Source organism: Pleurodeles waltl, chromosome 4_1 (assembly GCF_031143425.1).
Source record: "Pleurodeles waltl isolate 20211129_DDA chromosome 4_1, aPleWal1.hap1.20221129, whole genome shotgun sequence".
NCBI lineage: Eukaryota > Metazoa > Chordata > Amphibia > Caudata > Salamandridae > Pleurodeles > Pleurodeles waltl.
In genome coordinates, this window is record NC_090442.1 from 330,692,033 (window position 1) to 330,713,916 (window position 21,884).

Below are 21,884 nucleotides of genomic sequence, written 5' to 3' on the forward strand. Positions count from 1 at the left end.
TGTCCTTAAAATAACAAAACGCTGGTCTTTTTCCCATTTTTTGGTCATCCCTTTATCATTTTCCGCGGACTATGATTTGCTCCTAATTCATTTTTATTATAATATTTTCAACCAGTCGACAAGGAACATAATCGGCCAAATGCATGATTATCTTGTGGTCTTCTTTCAAAATTTTGATCATGCTGTCCATATTATTTGAATTGGTGATTTTAATATTGTTACTTGTATTTGTTCTGATACCCAGGTTTGTTGTTTTAACAATGATCAATGTAAAAATGCCAGACATTAAAATCCCTAAACTTAATAGATCAGATAATATGACTTTCTCTAAGAATAAGGGAGTGCAATAAAAGTGGAACAGGGTCAACCCAGAGGCCTTGAAGAAGCCATAGTTGGAAACTCTTGGGCATCTATCATGGTGTGCTTGACACCCAATTCAAGTACCGAAGAGCTCCAACCAGAGTTTGCACATGTTTGTAGGTCTATTTTAAATGGTCTTACATCTCTTGCAACTGCCCAAGTGACATCACAATGCCGATTTTTTGATACAGCTTGCTCTGCTTCTCATAGGAAATTAATGGGGGCACTGAAGAAAAATCCTGGAGTCGCCTGTGATGTCCAGAATGTCATGAAGGAATATAAGCAGATCTTAGAAGTAAGAAAAGTGGAAATTAGAGCAAAAGCATGAGAAGATCTGGAAACGGCAGGGAGATTTAGGTATAGCTCCAACTTCTGGGAGGTGGTAAACAGGCCGTTCTTCAGGGAAACCGACTCACCTCGCATTGATAATCTCATTCCAGTGAATGCCTGGGTATCTCATTTTACAAACATGTTCACCCATAAAGAAACACACACTACAGATGGACTTAGTTGTCCTCTTGCCCCTGAGCCCAGAAACTTTAAAATACGATTGACGTTCATGAGGTAATTGCAGCAATAAATAAATGTACTCCAGGTAAGGCCCTAGGTCCGGATGGAGTCTCACCAGACATCTTCAAATTTAACATCGACATGTGGGCTCCTCTTCTTACTAATGTTTTTAGATCAGTAGCCCTGGGACCTATTCCAGTTTCCTGGAGGTCTGCCACCATAGTCCCGATATTTAAGAAAGGGGACCAGTCCAAGCTGTTACCAGCCCATTTCCCTTATTAATTTTAGTGCCAAAATTCATGGATGTGTTTTATTGTCCCGCCTTGAAAAGTGGGCCTTGGCCAATAATATTTTGACAGATGTCCAATTTGGGTTTAGGCCTGGTATAGGGATTATTGAACAATGCCTAAACCTCTACCCAATTGCAAATATGTCAAAGCACAAATTCTCTGTGCACCTGGCTTTGATTTATTTGTCAAGTATTTTTGAGTTGGTCAGCTGCTCCAAGCTATGTCATCAAATGGCAAAGGTAGGGGTAGAGACCGAACTTTTAACACTTATTAGGCGGTTACATCAAAATCACTATCAGGGTTCAGTATGGCCCTTCAGGACAATGTTCTCCCCAAATTTGTTCCATGCATGGAGTTTGGCAGAGGTGTATTTTGGCACACTCCCTTTTCCTGCTTTATATAAATGGGATTAATAACTACTTGACTGAAAGCTGGGAGGATGTCCCTCCATATGAGGGACAAGCTTATCCCCATCCTATTATATGCAGATGATGCAATGTTAATTGCCTGCATGGCAAATGGCCTCCAGATTCTACTCGACCTGTTTTTAGCATACATAACTGATTTAGATCCTAAAGTTAAATACACTAAATCATGTATTATGATATGCGGTCAATGTGGCACAAAGTCCAAGCGCTTTAACATGGGGGAGTGTAATTTAGCAAAGGTGAAGAGTTTTAATTATTTAGGGACACTTTTCACTCAAACCCTTAATTGGTCTTTACTTTCAACATCCAGACTCCAGTCCCTGAACAGGAACATTGAGGCTATCTTTAGATTTGCCAAAAAGCTAAAAAATAAGCTAATAGAGATGCTGAATCTTTATAGGAGAAAGTATATAGCGGTAGAAACATGTTGTGCTGGCCTTTGGCGTTACAACAATGTTGACATCCTTCAAAGTGCAGAAAATAATTTTACCGGCAGACTACTGTCAGTACCAGGAGGTACCACCACCATAATGTGCCATCAAGAACTAGGGTTAACATTCTTGGAAGATCTGACTGGCTTGGCCCCCTTCTTGCTTTGGGTTAAAATCTGGAGTACACCGGAAGCCAGTTTAACTGGAATGTGTATTACTGACTGCCTGGCATGAGATAGGTAAGACTGCATATTGTGTTTTTCATATTTGAAAGATTCATTTCATAAACAAGGTTTATCCAAGTTGTTCGAAAACCCTTGCATTATGGGACGAAGCATAAGGCATGCATCAAAGAACACTATCTGGCATACCGTAGGCCCATTTGCATTGAAGCGGCTCTGACAAAGGAATCAGTTGTTAAATATGCAGCAGTTTCTACAACATGTGGTGCAGAGCCGTACTTCGGTTGGATTGTCAACCCCACTAATCGCCACTGGCTAACTCTCCTGAGAATGAGTAAACTGCACCATAAGTTTGTTTTTCCCTTGTCAGAGTCGTGGCACCATGTTCTCCCACCCTGTGTGGTGTGACACTATCACCACGCAATGCACTAGTCACTCTATGTTGTCTTGTCGTCTGTTCTCTGAACCCAGACTTTCTTTTCCGGTTTTGCGTAACATGAGTCTGAGGTATCACAACGAGGGCTTAGTATACTTCAAATATTTAGGAACCCCTAAAGTTTGTTATGCGATTTTAAATTACATTAGATCAGCCTTTTGTATTAAAAAAATATATGAATCTCAGCCACCCACTTTATGTAATATCAGCTTGTATTATGCTGTTTTAGATTAGTTTTCTTTATCCTATCTATGGAAATGTGTATAATTTTATAATATAATGAATGTTATTGGTTTTTATTGGTAGCTGATTATCTTTTTTAATGTTGAAATGGTAATGTACTCAATGGTATTTGATGTGCTTTTTTGACTTTGGTTGAATAAAGTTTTGTTTTGACTTGAGAAGAGTTTTCCTTTCTAAAACATTTCCATTTTGTCATCCATGCTGTAACGTACAGCACACATTGAAAGTTAGAAAATTAAACTATGTCCAAAACCTGTCTTGGACAGGGCAAATGCGAGTAGTAACATATGAGACTGGTAGACAACAAAAACAATTTAAGGGAGTAAACATTGCATCCCTAACTTGTCACAATAAAAATATTCCAGTCCACAGAAATGCTGTTTTATTTCATAGAAATCAAAATACTGGGGCTGCTTAATGTTATGTATATCTTTAAAGTACACTATCACCTGTGAAGGTATTCTGGTAGTATCTTGGCACCTAGTGTGTTTTGAAAAGTATCCTTTGGAAGCAATGCTTGTGAAAGTGTTGTAAGGGCCCTTGTATCTTTACAAGATTGCTGGATTAGGGGTGGCAGTACCTATCATTGTAGGCAACTGAATCACTCCCACAACAGCTGTCGGCCCAACCATTCTAGCTTTCTAGCAGCACCTCACCAAAGCAGAAACAGTGAAGATGATTTCTAGGAGCCTAGTGCATGGACTCTGAAATCCTCTTAGGGAAATCGTGATGCAATGAGTTATACCCTTTCCCCCCATTAGAAATGAGTCTCTAAAACACACAGGCAAGAAAGAAGATGCAGAACAGTTTTCAATACATTTATTGAAAAGACTGCAATCTACAATGGAATACATGAGCTGCAATGATTAGGATAATGACAAGAGACAAAATCAGGATTGTGCGAACATGCAATGTGAATATGAATGATACCTACATTTTGTGATATTCATGAATACACAAATTTCTCCCTAAAGCGTATTGTCTACCCTAAAGAGAGCAAGGCATGATAAACCTAATCTGCCCAAGAGCCACAACCCCCGTTACCTTAGAACAAGGTTGGCCTCCAGTCTCCAAATCAGTCGGTGTAGAGACACAAAGGCTGAGGTCTGCTGCAAAGTGATGTGCAGTATGGATGGAATATCCTGGGTGGAACCCCCTCTAAATACTTTGATCTCACAATGTTTTTATAAGGCACATGTTGTTGTCCATTCAGACATCCTGACGTGGGTATGTACTTAAGCGTTATATTGTGTGCACAAACGTGGATTGGCAATATGATAACAAAATGAGTGACACGTTCACATTCTGTTCTCATCTAACGTGAAGCAAAGGGACATAATGACAATCCAATGCGTACATTACTGATAATGATAGTTTCACAGAATGACAACTGAGTATAAAATAAAGAAATTTTTTATAAAATGCAAAAACTGCAAGTACTGCTAAAATGAATAAAAATGAATAATAAAAAGTATGTTAATTAAGGTTAAAGGACACAGGCCTGCAAGCCGAAGCCAAGCTAAACTCCTATACCCAAGCAAGCTAAAATGGATCCTCTACAAAGTAGCTTTTGGGAAAAGGATCCATCCAGTGTTTGCTCACAGGCTCATAGCCCTGGTCGAGGTCGACCTATTTTGCCTTCTAAAGTAGTGTTTTCTCTAGACTAAAATGTTTGAAGAAGAGGACAATTTCCAAGATCATGCACAGATACGTGACGCATATATTCCAGTACCAAATTGCTGTTAGACTCAGTGGTAACTTCAATCTTCATAACTCTACCATAGTCAGGAAATAAGTCAAAATTGTGTTTTTTATTGGTTTCATTAAGAGCAAGAGTGCTTACAGTGCACTGGAAGTCAATTTTATGGGTTGCCAGGTAGTTAGAATATGGTGACTGGAAATGTCCACCAGAACATTCTACTCTAGACATTCATCTACCAATTGTAAAGCTAAAAGAATCTTCTTAGTCTGAGCCCTCACTCTACCAAACCCTTATCTTCTATCACCCTTTGTGAGTTGTAGACCTTTTGAAATTTTCTTACTTGCAAAACACATTTACCTAAGACACCTTTTCACACTTCATCTGGAATACTATCTTACCCTTGCCACGCAGAAGCAATTTCTTATCTCCCAAATGCTCCACGTCAAACCAAGCTTTTTTCCAGGTGGTTCCTGCAAATTCAAATTGAAAGCTGGAGACCTATAACTTTCCACCTGCAAGCAGATCAAAATTCACACCTCGGTAACCAATTTGCTTTTAAATTCTGGTGCCCAGCATTTATACCCATGTTGCCACACTGTCCGCATCCTACATACATCAAACAGTAAATTCTCCATCTCTTTACCTCATAAGTAGACCCAATACCATCAGACTGAACCAGGTGACGAGAAAGCATACAAATAAGGAAGTCTAAACAGCGAGGCAATAACAAAAATAAAGCTACATTCACACATTCCCATTGGGAAGCATCAGTGATTGTGTTAATATTGTAAATGAAAGTATTAAAATAGAAAAAGGCAGCACCCTTAGTGGAATTTCTTAACCTGCGAACTATCTAATGATACATGTTGAGTATTGCCAAATTCCTTTGGAGAATAGCCGATGACGTTTTGGGATACATCCTGTGACTTTGTAGGGGGAACATTGGGCTTCACTGTTCTTAGTGCTGGGCCTTGAAGGGCACGCCACACTTAAGAGGCAGCAAAAGGGCTTTGGAAGCTGGTGTTATGAGACCTCTTCTACTCCGTTGGAATAGAGGACAAATCAAAGACGTTTTAAGGCATTGGTAAAGTGGACTCAGGCCCCAGTCTCTCAGGGGGCCCCCTGATAGAGCTGGCTCTGTTCTGCAGAGTCTTGCCCTGATGAACTTTGAATAATTCTTAAAAAGTACTGTTAAACATACCACTTTCCTTGAATTTATTTTTGTTTGAATTTATTTTTGATGTGGGTGACCTGTGAGAGTCTGTTACAGTCTTGGACATATGGTCTAAACGCCCCAAGTGGGGACGTAAAGATGCTACTCCTAAATGCCCTTTGTGAATTCCCACAGATCGTAAGCTTAGACGTTTGGTCTAAGTTTAGACCAAACATCTATGTTTACCTTTGTAAATTGGACCGTAGTGTTTATGTTTCATGCAACATCCATAAAAAATGTTTCTTTTGGTTCAAAACAGGGGACCTCACATGTATGACATTTGAGTGGATCACAGAGATTATTTGCCATAGTAATAGTGCTGCTGCTGTGCTACAAATATAAAATAACATGTCACTGTCCCTGAATATTAGAGGTAAACACCTTTAGAATTTGGACCAGTGTGCCTGTGCACTGTCCCTGGCCTTTCCGAAGAGGGCATGAAAGAGCTGAAAGTGGATCATACATTCAAAGCTGTTCTGAACAGGTACGCCCAAAAAAACTTTTGTCCCAGGGCCCCCAAAATCCTTAAGATGTCCCTGGGACAAATGGCCAAGTTTTGGATTCTCTAAAGCTTCTCCACTGCCTTGCTAGAAGGACAGGACAAGGGGGAATTGTCACGTTATAGAGAGGGTACAATAACGTTGTCAACAAAGGATTTGTAAGAAAAACAAGGGAGGGAACAGTCTCAGTGAGTGGCACCGTAAAAACATGCAAGTTTTGCCACAGTATTGATTTGGTGACCCAGTGTCAGCATGAGGCTGCAGACCAAGACTTTGAGCTCAGAGGCTGGGGTGGTGAGGGGATTGTAAGTAATGTTGACCTTAGGTTAGGATGTGTGCTGTGAGTGGTTCTCCATGGACCACAGTATTCATTCAATCCCTCGTGTGTTTGTTGGTCTGCCACACATGCTGATAGCTCCATCCTTAAAAACTGTTAATTGTATCCTTGCGTTTGCATTTTTTATGTCCTGCCTGGCTGCATCCCTGACAATTCTGAAATATAGCTCACCTTGACCTAATGTCATGAAAAATATTGCAATAAATCATGTTTGATCTTTGCTCTTCCTCTTAAAAAAACAAAACAATGCAGTGCAGAAAGAAAAATTGCCATTTCCTGCCGATAATTCAAACCTATGCGAATGAAAGAGCAGCAACAAAAATATTCCCATTAAATAGGTGTGTCTGGTACAGCGGAAGATATTACTGACAGGCTGACACTGATATTGTGCCGAACCCCGCCAGAAAGGAAGTAGAAATATGCATTTAGGAATGAACAGCATTTATTACAAAAGCAGAGGAGCATTTACAAAAGTAATGCAGAAATACTCAGAATCTTGTGGCAAACCAAACAACCATTAAACAGCGAGAGCGTGATTTTAATATATCCGTTTTTTGTAAATATCGTTGTTATAGTTTTTATTATGTAACTCTGAAACAATCATCAGATTTAAATCCAACTCGCATTCTCCCAATGGTGGCCACATCGCATGCCTTGCACTGTTTTATTTCCCACTCTGTATCTCCATGAGATTTCATGTGTTTTGTAGCCCTTTCCCTCATGTGCTGCTTTCCTCCTCCAATCACCTGCCCTGCATATGCTCTGTGTTGCTTCCTCATCCCTCCCCCAAGCTTGTCCTTTCGTTCCCCCAAGCTTGTCTTTTCCTTCACCCACCCCTCCCTGCCTTTATTATTATATTTTTAGGACCCCTGCAAAGTCTCAACCTCAACTGCCTGTGGTGCTCCCTTGCCCACGCCAACTCCCCTTTTGATTCCCCCTCCTATTTCTGTGTTGCTGATCCCTGACCTCCTTGCAATCCGTAACACTTTTTTAAATTCATTTAATGCCATTTGCTGGAGGGCTGCTATGCTTTACAAAAAGAGCATTTGCACAAATAAATCACTTTTATTTACTGATCAAAATGTTGTCCGCCATACTGGATCAGTAAATAAACAACGGTGGTCAGGTCGTTCCTAAGATGCATGCACATTGATGCATGTGTGTACTTAGGGAATGCGTGAACTCTGGTAGGGACACATCATCACAACTTTTTGATTTTTTTTTTAGCTTATGCTACATAGCATCAGCAATAAACATCTTGCGTTTTGCTGATGCTGCAGAGCATTGGCAAAAAACATTGGCAGATTGAGAGACCTATTTGCCTTGTCAATGCCTTTTCTCTTTGCCACTGTTTTAATATATCTCGTCTTCCTTATTTCTTTGTTTTCTGACTGTCTCTCTCTTGTCCTGAAACAAAGTCTTATGATGAAAAAAAGTTCTAGTCCCAAAAACAGTTTTGCTTACATAGAGGCTCAAACAAACTATGATGTAGACGATTCCCTAGCTTTTTCTCTGCTCTTGTGACACTTTATAGTGATTGAAATCTTCATAACCACAGCCATCATTAAAATTTCTCTCCTTGATTCCTAGGCTGGATTATTAGATCCTTTATGCCAGCGGTTCTTAACCGTTTGACTTCTGTGGACCCCTATGAATCATTACCAGAATGCAGGTGTAGTGTCTCAGAACTGTTCGGATTAGGACCCTGTGAATAGGGGGCAGCCTTATGAAGGAAATTACCTAATCAATCTGGGAGGTGCCAAGGTGTTGTCTTTAACGGTTATTATGATATTGAGAGTTCAATTGAATGTTCTACGCTGATAAGTAAAGATGTTAACTACTAGCTTCATGTGTGGTGTGTTATTGTGCATGCTACTGGGCTGGGGAGGATGCGACAACTGGTGATGAGTAAGGGGTACGTTCCCTGAAGAAACAGAAGTGCTCTCCCTGAGAGTCTGCACGAAATAGCAAACTGCTCTTGCGAGCCACGTGCGCCCATGCCAAAACAAAGAAGCCTACGGTTGATATTTGTGAAGTGCAAGTACCACCAGAGCCCATATGAGGCCTCATGGATAAGTTATAAGCCCAACAAGAGATCACCATTGGAGAAACCTGCCAAGGCTTGCCAGCCAGGCAAAGGAAAAAAGAAGATGCTGTGCCACATCACTGAGCCATCAGTCATACAAAGAAAACACTAAAAGCAGTGAGAACCAGGTAAAACATAAAAGGCAGCAACAATCAGAGACACTAGAAGGCAGTGATAACCATGTATAATATCAAAGGCAGCGACAGACAGATATAATGCAAGAAGGCAGCGACAACCTGGTACAAAAATTGAGTTTACTTGGCAGTACGACCTCAAAATTGGGTGAGGTGACTTGAGAGCGAACACAGGGTTTGTGCTTGCAAAGCTTTCTTTCACCATAGGAACCACCGAAGCCGCCTTCAGAATTGTGAAATGTTTCAGTTGGCTGCCACATCAGCATGGACTACGGCGCTGTCACTTTTCTCAAATCTTTGCCGCCATTCGATACTACCAGAAAGTGGAATAATGGTGCCAGATAGGCCACGTGAATTTCGATGATTTCATAGATGCTCCGGAAGAATTAATGAGAAATTTTTTAAATACTTAAAGAATCTCACTAGTGGTGGAGCAAAAGAAGTGATAAAGAAACTCTCACAGACTGAGACAATGTCTTATCGTCATCAAAGAAGCAGTAGGAGCCAAGTTCAACCCAATGCCAAGCGTCAACTATGAAAGGTACATTTTCAGTCAAGCGAGGCGACAAGTTGGTGAAAAGATGGATGAGTTTGTTGAAAGACTTGGGGCCTGATTTATACTTTTTTTAGCGCCATATATGCGTCATTGTTTTACGCAAAAGCGGCGCAAACGTACAAAATATAATTGAATTTTGTAAGTTTGCGCCGCTTTTGCGTAAAAAAATGATGCAAATGCGGCGCTAAAAAGTATAAATCAGGCCCTTGATGTGCTCATCAAACACTGCAAATGTAGTGGAATTAATGATGAAGAAGCCATGCGTCTCAAAGTCATTGATGGTTGGTTGTCGGACTCGTTCAGAAGAAGTATATTGCAAGAGACACTAAGGGCCTGATTTAGAACTCAGCAGATGGATTACTCCATCACAAATGTAAATCCCGTTGTGTATAATGGAATTTAGATTTCGGTGGATGAGATATTTGTCATTTGTCACAGTTGTGACGGAGTAACCCATCCGCCCAGTTCTAAATCAGGCCCTCAGTCTATAAAAGGTATTAATGGCTCTACATCTGCTGCAGCTAGTGGAATGGAGGCCGTGCCAGAGGACTCCAAGTCACTAGCACCCCTCCGTCTGTAGCTGAGGATCCCCACGCAAACGTGGATGCCAAGCAAGACATCCTCCAGGGACTGAAGCCAAGACCAACCCCACTGCCAGGAAATAAGCCTCACCTGAATTGTCTCCCTTGTGTGCCACTGAGACACACTGTTGATTTTCTACTGCCATAGCTCCATTTTCCTATGGCCCCCAGATACTGGACCTGTGCTACCAACTGCTTGGGCCACTACACTGATGATTTTGACCACTATGGCCCCACTCATTTGCACCATCCCTTCCTTTTTGTATTCACAATAAATACACCTGAACACAGCTATTGTGCATGTGAATTTACTCTCTGTCAATGCAATGTTTGTACTACAATGAGACACTGGAAATCATAGTAAATACCAGATTTCATCCATTGTATTGTCAGGTTGGGGTTCTCAACCTCTGTGTAACTGCTTGTCACTATTCCCCATCCACACATCTGTATGAAATCAGGTAGCAGAATGGCATAGGAAATCAGTAGTCATCACTACAACACCTGTGAAAAGTGTAAAACAGACATGGCATACACAATACTACCAAATAAATGCTACACTCCATGATCCTGCCTATTTTAACAATCTACAATCACAGGCATCGTTTGCACAAAATAAAACACATTGCAAACATTTTCACAGGGCTACACACATCACACAACCTCAGTATTGGCCTCATAACACATGCTAGGATTACAGCCTTGCTCTTTTGTTTGTATGATACCCTCTCCTGAATGACATCCAGTGCCGGGGGAACAGTCAGGGAGTGTCAATTCATTGAGGGGATGTGTTAGGACATCAGTTATAAAGGTACATTACAAACATCACTTCGTAACTACCACAAAATCAGAGTTAAAATGGTTTGGGGCATCTTTAGAACACACTCAAACAGAGAAATAGCAAAGGCAGGAGTACTTTAATTCAACATGTCCTACCTATACAGCAAAGTGTACTGATGTAATTAACTGAGACAGAACAGTGCTCACACTACAGAAAGGTTACTACCAGCAGCCAAACTGCACTTCAGGATAATATTAGCAACATTAAGCCACAGCCCTACCTGACTGTCATTGAAAATACTGCTAATCAGCTGAGTTCTTGAGTTCATATCATCCTCCTCCACATCTTCATCACACTCTAGTGTTCCTTCTTCTGTCACCGGTGCATTGGATACTCCGTCCTCTTCAAGTAATGGAACATGCCGATTGTGCAGCATGCAGATTGTGCAGCATGCAGCAGGCCACAATTATCTGGCAGACCTTTTGAAGGGAGTAGACCAGGGAACCACCAGAGATATGCAGAAACTGAAATCTTGCTTTCTGAAGGCCAAAAGTAATCTCTATCATTCTTCTAGTCCGGCCATGTGCCTCATTGTAGTGATTTTCACCCTCTGTCCTGGGATATCTCACTGGTGTCAACAGCCAGGATAGGTTAGGGTAGCCAAAGTCACCTGGGAACAGTGGAAACATACATAACGGTTCTGTTATACTCAGAGGAGAAGGGAAAGGATAGATGAAGTAACCGTGACTAAACACACAAATTTTACTTACCAATGAGCCAGGCTCTCTCTCTCTCTAGTTGGGCCATCATGTGTGGGACACTGCTGTCCCTCAGAATGTAGGAATCATGCACAGATCCAGGAAACTTGGCAGTCACTTGGGAAATATACTGGTCCGCAAGACACATCACCTGCACATTAATAGAATGAACATTTTCCTGTTTCTATACATTTGTTCTTTCTTCCTGGGAGGAACCAATGCAATATGGGTGCCATCAATGGCCCCTATCACATATGGTATATGTCCCATTGCATAGAAATCTGCCTTCACAGTGGGCAATACAGCATTTTGGGGGAATTTGATGTAGCTGTCAAGATGTTTTAGCAAGGCAGACAGGACATCCTTCAACACATTACTGAACATTGGCTGAGACATACCTGCTGCCAAGCCCACTGTCATCTGAAATGAGCAAGTGGCCAAAAAGTGGACCACTGAAAGCACCTCTACAGTTGGAGGAATAGCATAAGTATTACGTATGGCAGGCAGTAGATTTGGCTTCAACTCTGTACGCAGTTCCCTGATTGTCAGACGATTCAGACGATACGTGAGTAAAATATGCCATTCTTCCATGGTTGCAAGCTCAACTAGGGGCCGGTACACCAGTGCATTCCTCAGCCTCCACCTTGGTCGTTATCTAGACATTGCATACAACACAATTGTGACAACGCAGACACGTTGTAGTCCCCCTATTATGACATCAATGCTGTTATTTCCACTTCACATGCTACTTACTTGGCTTCTCTGCCATGAAATACTTCTCAATGCAATTTAGACATCTAAGACAACCCTCTTTACTAACCATAATTGCCACATCATAGCTTTACAACACACGGAAACAAGTTTTTTTAATGTACTGACACCATATAGATTTTTTACACTTCCTAAGCTGTGACAGTTTGGACTACAGTATTGTTTATAATAAAAATGGGATAACTCTAATAACAACATTCACAACGTCTTGGGCTTGACGTGTACTTTGCCAGATCGAACAATGACGCACATTAAATACTGTACTATGTTCAATAGATGTGTAAAATGGAAGCTGCCTGTCCTGCATGTAGAGGACAGATGGAAGTGACCTCATTCCACCGGCGTTAGTCGTCATGGTGGTAGCCGGTCAGAACTGCCATGCAACACCTCATTGGAAAACATTGATGTCTATGGGGAACAGGGGCCATTGATGATCACCGCCGGAGGTGACGGTGCAGACCGCCGCGGCCGTGACTGCCATTTTCTACAGCCTATCTCACTTGACTCCTGACTCTCCAGCCATCAAGACCTCCACTGCGTGAGCTGCAATATCCTGTATCTAGAAGACACAATGGCAACTTCTACAGGGTATAGGGCCCCAGCCTTCATACCAGAGGAACTAGAAAAGCTTGTGGATGGGGTCTTACCCCTGTATGGACAGTTGTATGGGGCTCCAGATGAGCAGGTGAGTACCATTTGTGTATATTTGATGCAACATGGCTGTATGTAGGTGAATATGTGTGTATGCTGTATGGCCTTTGGATAGTGTTGTGTCGAACAAGCATGATGTGCAAATAGGTACGTGTCATGTCTAGCATGAATGTGAGATGTATACAGTATGTAGTCCATTACAGCTGCTGCGTGATAAGTCTACATAAATGTGGCCTTCTCTCTGTGTCTCCCATTCAGGCCAGTGCCCATCAGAAGAAGGGACTATGACGTGCCATAGCCAAGGAAGTGCAGACCCTGGGGGTCCATAGCCGGCGGAGCACCGACTTCAGAATGCAGTGGGAGGACCTGAGACACTAGGCCCGAAAGATCGGGAAAGCCCAGCTGGGGACATCCTCCCAGCGAGGGGGGGCTGCCCGTCGGACCCTGATCCCTCTAATGGCGCACATACTGGCGGTGGCCTGCCCAAAGTTGGATGGGCGCTTGAGGGCAGCACAGCAGCCACAGAGTGTTCTTCATGTTGTATTGACTTCAAAAGTGATTGGATAGGTTTGCCAATGAATGGAGGATGTCTAAGGAATCCATGCTAGGGTATGTAGCTGACCTCATTGTTTTAAGGCTTATTAGTATGTTAGATAGGTAGCTGTGATTTCCAAAGCATGCCTGCACATGTAGATGGCTACATCCTAGGATTAAACTTTACCATAGTGAAACTCATGTAGAGCTGTTTCCGATATATATGTGGTATTTACAGGTAAATGCAGGTTGGTCTGACATGGTAATGGAGTAAGTGAAGGTGTCCGTTAGTACACTTAGTACACTTCCAACCATGGTTTATTGAGTCGTGACAGTCTGCAGCAGAACAAGTGTAGTGTTGCAGACGGACGATGGTCGAGCCTTCATATTTTAGGGTCTCATGTTGTGAGTAGGCAATCATGTGGTCATGTAGTAGGATCTGCATTGTGTAATAACCTTTGTAAATGGGATAAAGTGATGGTCATATGTGCTAGATGTGTTGGTATTAACCCTATTCTCCCTTTCTTTCTCCCCCACCCTCCCTCCTTTGTCCTCTTCTGTCCTTGTGTGCATTAGCATCAGCAGGCGAAAGAGTAGGGGCACCGGCGAGTGAGGAGGCTGCAGCCCACAGGACCCAGGAGCAGAGTCCACCGACGCTGAGGGGACCACTGGTTTGGAGGGCGAGGGGAGCACCACAGGGGAGACAAGAACACCAACATCTGAAACTGATTCCTCCTCCGATGGAAGCTCCCTGGCATTGGCAAATCCTTCTAGGACCACCCCAGCAACATCCTTGTCCGCCACCCCCCTTTATCAGCACCGCCCTCCCAGTAGCTCTCCACCTAGTTGCCCGTGCCCACTCACCCAGGAGGGTGGGCGTCTGCTTCACTACAAGGCACCTCTGCCCCAGCCCCAGTCAGCCCTGCTGCCCTCAATGAGGAGGCTGGTGACCTCCTGAGATCCATCTCTGTGGGGCAGTCAACCATTGTGAATGCCATCCAGGGCCTGGCCTCCCAGATGCAGCGAACCAATGACTACCTGGAAGGCATTCATGATGCCTTGGCTGGCCTACAGAGATCGTTTCAGGCTCTGGCCTTCTCTTCAATGGCAGCCAGTGTTTCTTCTTCTTCCGTCCCCCCTCCAGCTAATTGTGCCCAATCGCAGACCCCTTTCCCCTCACCCATGCAAAGCACACATTCAGACCAGCATTCACCCAGTGCAACAGACAAGGTACGCAAAGACAAACACAGGCACCACAAGTCACACCACAAGCAAGCAGACACTCAACACACACCAGAAAAAACACAACAGCTACTCCCTCCAATGTCTCCTCCACCACTTCCTGCCTCACAGTCACATCACCTCTCACACCTGCCAGCACTGCATCCTCACACCCATATCCTGCCACCAGTTCAATCTTGCCCACAGTCATCACAACAGCAGACATGCACCCCATACACCACATCTGCACTCACCATAACCACCATCATGACCACATGCAGCACACCCACCTTACTTGCAGACACCACCCCAACATACATTCACACAAACTGTCTTCTCCCAGTCTCTCTTCCCCCCTCCTCCCAAGACACAAAAACACCCCACTCAGACACTCAACTTTCATCTTCCTCACACAAGCAAACTTTGCATACACCTGCATCCAAGTCCAGCACACCTACATGTCCTTGAAGCACTCCCTCTACCTCCGCTCTCAAATCTGTTCCCAAGAACCTCCCCCGTTCCTAAGAAACGTTTCTTTGCCCGCCTTGACCTGTTCCCTGGTCCATTCCCACCCTGTGTTGTCTCTGAGCATCATGTTGCCCTCCTCAAGCCCAGTCCCTCCAGCTCCCAGTCCTCTTATGGCCCGCTTCTGTTTCCCATGCCCTCCCAGCCAAAAAGCCTCCCTCATTAAAAAAAATATAAATCCACTCCCACCCTCAGATCCAAACCCAATCCAGCTCCATCAAAAACTAAGCCCAACCCCACAAACCCCCACCACACCCAAACCTAAGCCAAAGGACCCCCCCTTCCAAACCTAAACCCTCGCCACCACCCCCAGCCCCTGACCTCTGAGGTGCCTGTGTGCCCCATTGATGCCCCTGCTCTGTGGAGACCATGAGGCTGTCAGAAGTCAATGGGGCCAATTGCCTGGCCTTGTGTGCCTGTGGTGCATGTGTTTATTTGGACTGGCCAATGGCCTACTTTTTTGAATAGTACTTTATTAATTGACAAATCTTTAATACATCTGCCCAACAAACAACGCTGGTGTCAATTACACATATTTGTCCAGCCTTTCAATCTACATGCTTATGTTACTCATGTATTTGGATGCAGTTGTTCATCCATGTATATGCTAGGTAACTGTATAGCTGCATTGGCTGGATCCATTACTTGGGCAGTTTAATTATTGTTATGTGCTTGGATTGGTGTGTATGTGAATGCTCGGTTGTGTAGTTTGTGTCTGTGCGTATTTTGATGCATGTGTGGAGAAATTAGTATGCTGTGCGTACATGGCGTTAGTACTGTGCCTTTGCATGGGTGTCTGAGCCCTCCGAATTGGTTGTTTTGTATGTTTTCCTTTGCTATGCAGATTGTGTATATGCTTCGTGGGCCTTTCTACAAAAGCGTTTGGGTGTTTACTGTACTTTTATGGACTATTGAGTGTGGGTTGCTGTATGCAGGTATATTTGAGATGCCGTTGATTTGTATTTGTGTCGGCATGAGTGTGTGATGTGTGTGCTGGGTGTGGTGTGTGTGTTTTGGTTGTGCGTGTGTGTAGTTTGCGTGTGCATGTGAGTCTGTGGATATGTGTGTGTGTATCGGTACGGGTGTTGGTTTGCATGTGTGGCTGTTGCAGTCGGTGCCGGGTGTGTGTGTTGCATGTGGGTGTGGGTGACTTTCCCCTTCCCTCCATTGTGTGCTAGACGAGGTTGTCGTCTTTGTCGCCGTTGCTTGTCCTGTAGGTGAATGGCAAGGAACAGCATTGGGAAGACTTCCAGCTCAAGTTCCATGGCGGCCACGGACTCGTCTGTGTCCCTGGAGGTAAGTGTCTCCATATATACTGGTCTTTTCTGCCAGGGTTTTTGTGGCGGTTGGACCACCCCAGAAATCATGGAGGTCTGCTAACTCGTATTATGGTGGGTGGTAAAATGCTTTCTGCCGGCATTGAGACAGCAACCACCATCGTCGTCGGACAGACCGCACTGGCGGTACTGGCATTGGCTGTGTTACGGTCAGGTCACCGCCAGGGTCGTAATATTCCAGTCTGCACCGTCAACCTGGCGGTGGTCCGACCACCATCGCCAGCAGGGCGGTCCGACCACCATCGCCAGCATGGCGGTCCAGTGACCGCCAAACTCGTAATGAGGGCTCAAATGTCTGGCCATCGGGCAAACATGTAAAGGGTGCAGCAAGGAGAATCACTTCAGAACTGTTGGTAAAGCATGGGTGGAGAAGAAGATGGACGCCAGAATGTTCCAGAAACAGTCTTGCCACATCGACAAAATCCAAAAAAGACATCATCTGCAACAGGTCAACACTATATGATGGTAATAGCCATCACGTTCATCCTGCAAGAGTTCCTTAATGTCACCATTGAGCGACAGTGAAGAGGGTGAGTGTGTGATGATCATCGATAAAAGGGAAAGACATGTACAGGTAGGCCTTGCTGCTTCCACAGAAGATGAAAAAAGGGCAGAAACAAGTGAGTTGAGAAAGCAAAAGAACTCATAAGGACATTGCCCTAAAATCAAGCTTTTGTAATCATAGTGGTGCATCGATCAACATCATGTGAGTTGAACATTTTTGCAGTCTACTGCCTGTACCATGACTCAAAGCGCCAAATACGAAGGTGTAACATGGGCTGCTTCCAAACCATTGCAGAGTCAAGGATCATTCATAGCGACCCCGCGGCATAAGAAGATGTCTGTGCAGGCCCCAAATTCATTTTCTTCAAGGCACTCCATCTTGTGCATGCCTCCCTACCTTTACAACTGCTGTTGACATGGGGCTGATATCCATCAATTACAACTGAAATACACAACTTGAAATTGGGAGTCAGTTCCAGTTACTGTTTCATGGTCTATTAAGGCTCAAAACGATGAAGGTGTAACTTCACATTCATGAAGACATCAAGCCTGTTACCCAGTGACACCGTGAGATAGCATTTCATCTGAAAAAAGCGGTTGAGAAGGTGCTAGAAGTTTTGCTGAAACATGACATTATTGAGCACACCACTGGTCCCACACCATGAGTGTCACCCACTGTGGTAGTGCTGAAAAAGGACAGTGGAGGTACAGTCCTCATCTATGTGCATATGCGGCAAGACAACAAAGCAATCAAGAGAGAGAGAGAGACATCCTGGCCCACACATTGCAGATATGATTATGTAGTTGATTGGAGCCAAGGTTTTTTCCCATCTTGACTTGATCAAGGGCCACCATCAGCTTGAACTGTAAGAGAACTGCAGGTACATTATCTCTTTTTCAACTCATGTTGGTTTATTTAGATACAAAAGATAAAGCTTTAGAGTGTCCTCTGCTTCAGAAATATTCCAAAATGTTATAAGTAGGATTATTCAGGCTGTGACACATGCCTTCAATTACAGTGATGACATACTGGTATTTGACGCAACACAGAAGGAGAATGCTAAAGCCCTCAAACAAGTGTATCAATTACTTACAGAGGCATGCATCACCATAAATGCCAAAAGATTCGAATTTCACAAAACAAAGCTCAAGTTCTTTGGACATGTATTTTGTGATGAAGGCATGACTCCTGATCCTAACAATGTGCAAGCACTATCACCACCAGCCCTCCAGAAGATGACACCATGGTATGGTCTTTCTTTGGCATGGCCAGCTATTGTTCATTTGTGACTTTGCCACAGTGAGTGCCCCTTTGCAAGACCTGACAAAACGAAATGTCCAGTTCTGATGATCCGCTGAATGTGACACACTTTCAAAAATCTAAAACATGCAATTGAAAATGTGACTGAGATTGCTTGCTTTGATCCTAAATTGCACACTGAGATCACGGTTGATGTGAGCCTGGGGTTGGGAGCAATCCTTAGTCAGCATAGTGGGCATCCAAATCCTCACAAACACATTGTGGCATACACCAGTCGAAGTTTAGCTGACACAGAACACACCTATTCCCAGCCATAAAAGCAGAGTCTGGCAGTGGCATAGGCCTGTGAACATTTTCATGTGCTTCTGTATGGAAAGCCTTTCACGATCGTCACTGACCACCAAGCTTTACTCGCCATTTCTGGCAATCAGAATGTCAAGATGCCCCCTTGCATTGAGAGGTGGGGGTTGCATCTACAAGAGTATGACTATACAATTGCGCACAAGCCAGGCAAGAATCAAAACCCTGCTGATTATTTCTCACAAGTACCCATACAGCAGCACAGTTCAACTCTGTAAACTGCAGAGGAATATATCAACTTCATTGTAAAGTCCAGCATGCCTGCAGCTCTATCCATTGAGGAGATCATTGCCACTATCAATGCTGATGAGGACATGTGTGCCCTTAAAGACATTATTGCAGCAAAGTCCTGGAGACAGAGTGTTGGACCTTTAAGTGACGATGTTGAATTTCACTATTGCAATGTCCAAGGTGAACTGTGTGTCACTAGAGAAGGGATTGTGTTAAGAGGATCCCAGATTGTCATACCTGCGAATTTGAGACAGCAAGTTATTGAACTCACCGATGAAGGCCATTGTGGCATTGTAACCACCAAGAGGGCATTGAGAGATTGCATGTGATTCCCTCACTTGGACAAGAAAGTAGAGAGGGAACTAAAGGAGTGTCATTTATGCAACTGCCTGTATCCCAAGATGACCCAGCATCCCCTGACGATGTACAATCTCCCGGCTCATGGTGGAAATAATTGTTGTTGATTTTTTTCAGGCCACTGGCCAATGGACATCAGCATATGCTTATCATTGATGAGTAATCCTGGTTTCCTCTGGTAGAAGACACGTCATCAACAACCCATGACAAAGTCATACAGTGGCTAAATAACTTCTTAGCTGTGTGGGGCATACAAGACATTCTCAAGTCTGACAATGATCCACCGTTCAACAGCAAGGGGTTTCTAGCCATCTTAACATCAAACATCAGAAAAGCACACCTTTGTGGCCTTAAGCCAATGGTGTTTTGGAATGATTTATGGGGACCCTGAAATGGGTGATTCAACGTGCATTGATAGAGGGACTTGATCTGAGTCAGGCGTTATGCTTAGTCCTCAGTGTGCATCAGTCAACATCCTCATTCCACTATAGGCAAGAGTCCTGTTACTCTGATGCTCAGAAGAGCCATGAGAACCAAACTACCACAGAGGACCTCTGAGCGAACCTTACATGATGATGCAGTTTGTGCTACTGACTCTGCTCTGAACCATCAAATGAAGATTGTAAGGAAATGCCTCCTTGGCATGGTTGCCCCCTGACTTTTTGCCTTTGCTGATGCTATGTTTACAATTGAAAGTGTGCTGAGGCCTGCTAACCAGGCCCCAGCACCAGTGTTCTTTCCCTAACCTGTACTTTTGTATCCACAATTGGCAGACCCTGGCATCCAGATAAGTCCCTTGTAACTGGTACTTCTAGTACCAAGGGCCCTGATGCCAAGGAAGGTCTCTAAGGGCTGCAGCATGTCTTATGCCACCCTGGAGACCTCTCACTCAGCACAGACACACTGCTTACCAGCTTGTGTGTGCTAGTGAGGACAAAACGAGTAAGTCGACATGGCACTCCCCTCAGGGTGCCATGCCAGCCTCTCACTGCCTATGCAGTATAGGTAAGACACCCCTCTAGCAGGCCTTACAGCCCTAAGGCAGGGTGCACTATACCATAGGTGAGGGTACCAGTGCATGAGCATGGTACCCCTACAGTGTCTAAATAAAACCTTAGACATTGTAAAGTGCAGGGTAGCCATAAGAGTATATGGTCTGGGAGTCTGTCAAACACGAACTCCACAGCACCATAATGGCTACACTGAAAACTGGGAAGTTTGGTATCAAACTTCTCAGTACAATAAATGCACACTGATGCCAGTGTACATTTTATTGTAAAATACACCACAGAGGGCACCTTAGAGGTGCCCCCTGAAACTTAACCGACTATCTGTGTAGGCTGACTAGTTTTAGCAGCCTGCCACAAACCGAGACATGTTGCTGGCCCCATGGGGAGAGTGCCTTTGTCACTCTGAGGCCAGTAACAAAGCCTGCACTGGGTGGAGATGCTAACACCTCCCCCAGGCAGGAATTGTCACACCTGGCGGTGAGCCTCAAAGGCTCACCTCCTTTGTGCCAACCCAGCAGGACACTCCAGCTAGTGGAGTTGCCCGCCCCCTCCGGCCAGGCCCCACTTTTTGGCGGCAAGGCCGGAGAAGATAATGAGAAAAACAAGGAGGAGTCACTGACCAGTCAGGACAGCCCCTAAGGTGTCCTGAGCTGAGGTGACTCTAACTTTTAGAAATCCTCCATCTTGCAGATGGAGGATTCCCCCAATAGGGTTAGGAATGTGACCCCCTCCCCTTGGGAGGAGGCACAAAGAGGGTGTACCCACCCTCAGGGCTAGTAGCCATTGGCTACTAACCCCCCAGACCTAAACACGCCCTTAAATTTAGTATTTAAGGGCTACCCTGAACCCTAGAAAATTAGATTCCTGCAACTACAAGAAGAAGGACTGCCCAGCTGAAAACCCCTGCAGCGGAAGACCAGAAGACGACAACTGCCTTGGCTCCAGAAACTCACCGGCCTGTCTCCTGCCTTCCAAAGATCCTGCTCCAGCGACGCCTTCCAAAGGGACCAGCGACCTCGACATCCTCTGAGGACTGCCCCTGCTTCGAAAAGACAAGAAACTCCCGAGGACAGCGGACCTGCTCCAAGAAAAGCTGCAACTTTGTTTCCAGCAGCTTTAAAGAACCCTGCAAGCTCCCCGCAAGAAGCGTGAGACTTGCAACACTGCACCCGGCGACCCCGACTCGGCTGGTGGCGATCCAACACCTCAGGAGGGACCCCAGGACTACTCTGATACTGTGAGTACCAAAACCTGTCCCCCCTGAGCCCCCACAGCGCCGCCTGCAGAGGGAATCCCGAGGCTTCCCCTGACCGCGACTCCTTGAACCTAAAGTCCCGACGCCTGGGAGAGACCCTGCATCCGCAGCCCCCAGGACCCGAAGGACCGGACTTTCACCGGAGAAGTGACCCCCAGGAGTCCCTCTCCCTTACCCAAGTGGAGGTTTCCCCGAGGAATCCCCCCCTTGCCTGCCTGCAGCGCTGAAGAGATCCCGAGGTCTCTCATAGACTAACATTGAAAACCCGACGCTTGCTTCTACACTGCACCCGGCCGCCCCCGCGCTGCTGAGGGTGAAATTTCTGTGTGGACTTGTGTC